The sequence below is a fragment of the Limanda limanda genome, chromosome 9 (genome assembly GCF_963576545.1).
Source record: "Limanda limanda chromosome 9, fLimLim1.1, whole genome shotgun sequence".
Classification (NCBI taxonomy): domain Eukaryota; kingdom Metazoa; phylum Chordata; class Actinopteri; order Pleuronectiformes; family Pleuronectidae; genus Limanda; species Limanda limanda.
In genome coordinates, this window is record NC_083644.1 from 21,373,856 (window position 1) to 21,379,872 (window position 6,017).

Consider the following 6,017-nt stretch of genomic DNA (forward strand, 5'->3'; position numbering starts at 1 on the left):
CACACACACACACACACACACACACACACACACACACACACACACACACACACACACACACACACACACACACACACACACACACACACACACACACACACACACACACACACACACACACATATAGAGAGAGAGAGAGAGAGAATATCGCTTCTAGGGTGGAGTCCTGGTAAGATTAGCAAGAAATAAAATGAAAAAAGTTTCATAAATACACAAAACAAGGGATAAATTACACACACACACACACACATAGAATATCGCTTCTTCGGTGGAGTCCTGGTAAGATTAGCAAGAAATGAAATGAAAAAGTTTCATAAATAAACACAAGCAGGGATAAATTACACACACACACACACACACACACACACACTGACACACAAACATACAAAAACACATTTAAAACAAAGAACATACAGAAAAACGTATTGAGAATCAGGCTAAAATGAATGATGGAAAATAAAAGCCTGTGTTGAATGCAATGGCAGTGATGCAAAATGATAAAAAGAGAGTAACGATACACAGTCACTTATTATCACAGTAATTTGAATGTCTCTTCTAACACCTCTCTCTCTTTCTCAATCAGAAGAGTTGTTTTTCTAGAAGACGAAATCTATAGCAGCAATTTGACAGCTGGGTATAAGTTGCTGTGCCTCAGGTGTTCCAGTTCAGAAGGCACTAACCTCCTGCCACAGCTGGACGTGTTGCACACACACTTGTGAGACAAGTAGGCACGTCTGCTGTGAGAGAGGTGCAATGTTGCAGTGTGTGTATTCCCCCCCCCTATCAGCAAAGGTTGACTCCCTGGACTTTGGTATCAGTTAATAACACATGCTTAATTTAGTAGACATTGCGGTTATGAATACTGAATTCAGCATGAACTTATCAAGCTTATGACAATATTGACATGTAGCTGACCTTTGATATATAACTGAACAACACTTACAAAACCCACACTTACGCACACAAAGAGAGAAAGAGGGATAACAAACATGTGTGATGTTGTCAGACCTGAACGTGGATCAATAGTCCAGGACTGATCAAAGTCCTAAATTAGGAAATCTGTGTCAGTAACATTTTCAAACTCACGTTGTTTGTCCCACTCTCTTGAATCGGACAGTTTAAATGGACAACACTTTTAGAATAATATGAAAAATAATAAATGTTCAAGAATAAAATAATTGAACAATCATGTCTCACAAGAAAGTAAATAAAGAAAGGAGCTTGAGAGACATTCAATTCACTGAAAGTCACAACACTCTGTTACATTACTGCTCAGCTCTGTATGAAAAATCAGTCTTCTGTACAATTATTACGCTGCATAGTTTATAGAAAATGCCTTTGTAGGATAGTTTCTCACACTGCACACGTGTTCTGCAGAACTTGGCTATCATTCAGAACTGTGCAGTTAAAGATAATTAAAGCATGTTGAACTGCAGCACTGTGAATGTTGACTTATATTGTATTCTGCTGTTGTGGGTGTGGATGGCTTAGCCTGTTAGCTACAATGTAATCCTTATATTTAATTTGCATGTCTATCTTTACTGCCCTGCAATGTATTTATATGTTTGATGCAAAACAATTGTATGCAACAACAGAAAAGTAGAACCTTCTAATCTGCTGCTTTTAGACAATGTCTCTGAGCGTGGCTATTGTTCGATTGCCTATGTAATGACAGGAAATCAAATGTGAGGATGAATGGAAAAGAGAAACCTCCACAGCTCATTCATGGAAAAGTTTGCTGAATCAGCGAAGGGATGCACAACAGAAACAGTATTGTTTGGAGCAAGAATGTGACCTGACATCATATTTTGAAAAGGTCCTCAACAATAAATGGCAGGAAAAAAGTTTCATACAAATTTGTTAAACTGCATGAATCACACTCATTTATTAAATGCATCTCAAATAGTTATTAAGTATATAACAGATATAATCCACTCAAAGAAGCCAGAACATCTCATATAAAAAATAATACCTCGCCAGCCTCTATCTCGACTTCTTTGCCGCCAGCTGGTTGTTGGGTTAAAAAGAGACAATGATGTGGTGACAAGATCAGCTGTGAGGGGGGGGGGGGGGGGGCGACGATACAATCCTGCTCCTGTTGGAAGTGAAGCTGAAGGTCACAGGAGTCAATACGATGCTGAGCTGTCGCTGAAGGATCATCCACTGAGACACAGGCTCCACAACGAGGGAGGACAGGACACACGAGGGGCAGCCAAAAATAACATGTGGGGATCCAGATGATGAACGAAGAACAATTTTAGTCAGTTTTAGTGGATTGTAAATGTGAAGTGGACGGCTCATTGTTCTGAGATATTAAAAGCTGAGACTGGAGAAATTAAGATTAAACTGGAAACTGCAGAGCAACGGCTCTGACACCACACGTGTGTAAATGAGAAGTTCATTGTCTTAGTTACAGAGGTACAGATGGTGGCTGCATATCAGAGTGGATCCTGAGAGGTCCATCAGCGATAAAGATTTCGGGGGGGGGGGGGCAGATATCTCATTATAATCATACATCTTATAATAAATAACTTAAAAGAAAAATTAAAGCAGTACAATACAATAAAATGGATAGAACTTGAATGAAGACAAAAATGTATGTAGATCAATGTGCAATTGTACAGTCAAATATACAACGGTATTTCTTTATGTTTAAAATTTTAAAAATACACAATATGAGCTAAAACAATGGGCCGTTAAAAAGAAGTCGATTTTAAAATGAGTCCCTCTGCTACACTGGACCTCAAGACTGCAAAATAAACCTTTTTTAAAATATATTTTTAATTTATAGATTGTTTTTTGTTTTAAATTTAATTAAATTAAATTTTTTTTATTTAATCATCGTGTTTTAATTGCGTGTATTTAAACTTTGACGCCACCCCACGGTCACACCGTGTGACGAAAAAATGATCTTTGTATCTCCATCTTGTTGTGATGACACTCATCTCAATTTGAAGTTGATCTAATGTAAGCCCTGGTACAAGTACCTCAAAGTAAAAATGTGTAATATGGCCAAAATGGCCACTAAATGCAATAAAGCAGGCTTCCGGTCTGTTTTCAAATTGCACCGATAGACTTTTTTGTTTGTCTGGTCATGATACACATGTGTATCGATTTTTGTAAAGATCGGTCAATGTGAACATGTTCCCTTACATGTTGGTAAGAATCATTTATAATATATAATAATAATCCTTACAATTTCAATAGGGCCTCACTGTCAGTGCCTGTCAGTGCTGGGGCCCCAAAAATTAAATTAAATTAAATTAATCCTGCGCAGTCCGCTTCTGCGCAGAAGGTGCTTTAGGTTATGTTTTATGTTCACATTGTTCTTTATATTCCTAAAAATAATAAATAATGAGGGTAACTGATCCTATCCGAGCAGGCAGGTAACATCAGACCCCGCCTCCTGCAGCAGCATGAGTGGTGAGAAACAGCTGATTCAGAAGAGGCCACTGCAGAGAGATTCAGCCATTGATTTATATGACAATGCAAATGTTCTTAGTGGCATTCTGTATTAATACGACAGGGGCTGCACTATTCTTGTATTAAACAAATAAACAGTAGGAACAGTTGTGCATTTGGGAATAGGCTACACTCTGCAAGTACTATTACTTTGAACACTTTAAGTACCTGGTGCCTAGAAGGTAACTTTACTTGAGAACATTCTCCTATATTAATTTGTAGTTTGACTTATGTAAATTGTTTTAGGTCTCCCTCATTTTGTCTGAATTCCAATATTTGATCACGTATTTAAATTACAAGCGTGCACATTTTTTTCATGTGACCTTGTTTGTTTTGTTGAGGTGTGACGAAAGATGTAAATATTTTCCTCTGAGTAACCTATGGACAGGAGGAGGTCAGTACTGCAGTTGTATGCAGAGATGTGAGGATTAGACAGCAGTGGGTATGAACTTCAGAATGAGCTATTGCACTTTCATCTATTATGAAACACGCTCATGTCTAATACACCAACCAGGCTGGTCAAATTATTGATTGACCTTTGTTTCACCCATGGCCTACATGTTCACATTAAAGCAGTGACCTGGTGTGTGAGCAGAGAATCTAAACCCAAGTGAACCACTCTCCTCTTTCACTGCTGAAACCCAGACAACTTACATCTTGAAATCTGACTAAAGAGGCTGCAAACATAGAAAGACACAGGGGGAGGACGGCTCCAGTGTCTCTGCTGAGTGCGTAAACATGTCGGTGTTTACGGTGCTGTATGTTGAGTAGAGAGAGGTGGCAGCTCGCCATAATGAACCCTCTGACCGGCCTCCCTCCAGCTCCCTGAGCAGCTCTGAGGCCAGCTTCGGGACGGGAGCCAGTGGCAGCACAGGGAGGCTCAGGCCCAGCTCAGTCCAGCCAACTGGAACAGTCACTGTGTAGATCTCTGCGATCCTTCAGTGTGTGTCACATTACAGCGAGCCCTGTCCCCTCGGTTGCCTTGTTGGAGCATCTTCTGCTCATACCGCCATGCCAGGGGCTTTTTTGGGATCCACATTGCACTGCACATACTTGGCAATGAACACATTTGTGGGCTTGAAGAGGATGCACATTAGAAACACAACATATGTAGATGTGTTGTCAGACCGAATCCCGAGGGCGTCACTTGACCAAATACACAGGTTTACAATGAGAAACGATGCAAACTGGGGAAACGTGAGGGATTCTTCTTCAATTCGTTGTTATTTTGAACAAAAAACAAGGTGTGAGGATCGAACCGTGGAAACCTGCTGCCACCTACAGGACATCTATGTCACTACAGCCCTCAGTAATAAACAAATATTAGAATACTGACAGCTCTGTTGAACAACAGAGCTGTTGTTCGCTATCAAACACACCTGTCATTTATATTTCTAAGAAATGACAGCTGCAGTTCTAAAAATAGATAAATAGATGTTTCATGAATTTGGCAAAGGAAAAAGGAAAATCTTAGAAATTATGTATATATCCATTACAAAAAATGCCAAATACTACCTCTGTGTGTTACATTCAGGGCATCACTACCCCTGTACAAACACTGCATTACTCTCAATAACAGAAAACAACAGTTTCAGATGTTCATAAATAAGGATTTTAAAGAATTTTATTGAAACAAAGATCAATTTCAGTCCCAGTCCCTTATGGTTTTCAAAAAGCGTGCTTTGGGTTTTAGCGCCAACATTTCACGGCTCTTCTCCCTCTTTGCTTATACAGCAGCATGTATATACTCAGAGAAAAGGGGGAAAAAACCCTATACAACAGGTCATTTTGGCACAACTCATACAGCGTGTACTCCTGTGCTGGCATTTCGTTACTTTCACAACAGTTAGGTCTCCATCGGAGCAAAAGATGAACTCATTCATAATGGATTTTGACCGTAAAGGAGGCGTAATACAGTAATCATGTCAGAGTGTTTCTAAAAAACAAGACACAGTAAGAATCAATGAGAAGTGTCTTTCTTGTTAAAGGGTTGCAGTACTGGGCTAGTGTTGATCCTAGTGACAAAAACACTGACGTCTCCTCCTGTTCAGACGTCATCGGTTCTCAGATTCAGTCTCAACCATCGCAGCCTTGTCAAAGTGAGCCCTGGCTTTAATGCATCGTTTGAAATCAGAAATAAATTTAATCTGAACCTTGACACTAAAAACACTTGAGCCCAGTCATGCAAATCTTATCTGAAGTACAAGGAGCCTCCTCGGACTTCACACAAGAAAAACACTCAGAAACTTTCCACGGGATGATATGGACAAAAGAAATGAGAACAGGAACCAGAGAATACTGCGACATGTTCCTTAGCCAACATGTGGTAGAGCGCCACGTTGGATCAGACTCAGTAAACACTTTGGTATACATGCTGGTCAGATCCATGTCTTGTGATTACATCAACTCAGTTGGACTCGCCTTTGCTTGAATTCTAGACCCCCCGCCAAGTAAAGACACAAAGACTGTTCATTGTAACACATTCATAAAGCATGCACTCCGATGGACAAAGAGAAAAGTGTCATTTTGGACAAACCCCCCCCCCCCCCCCCAGG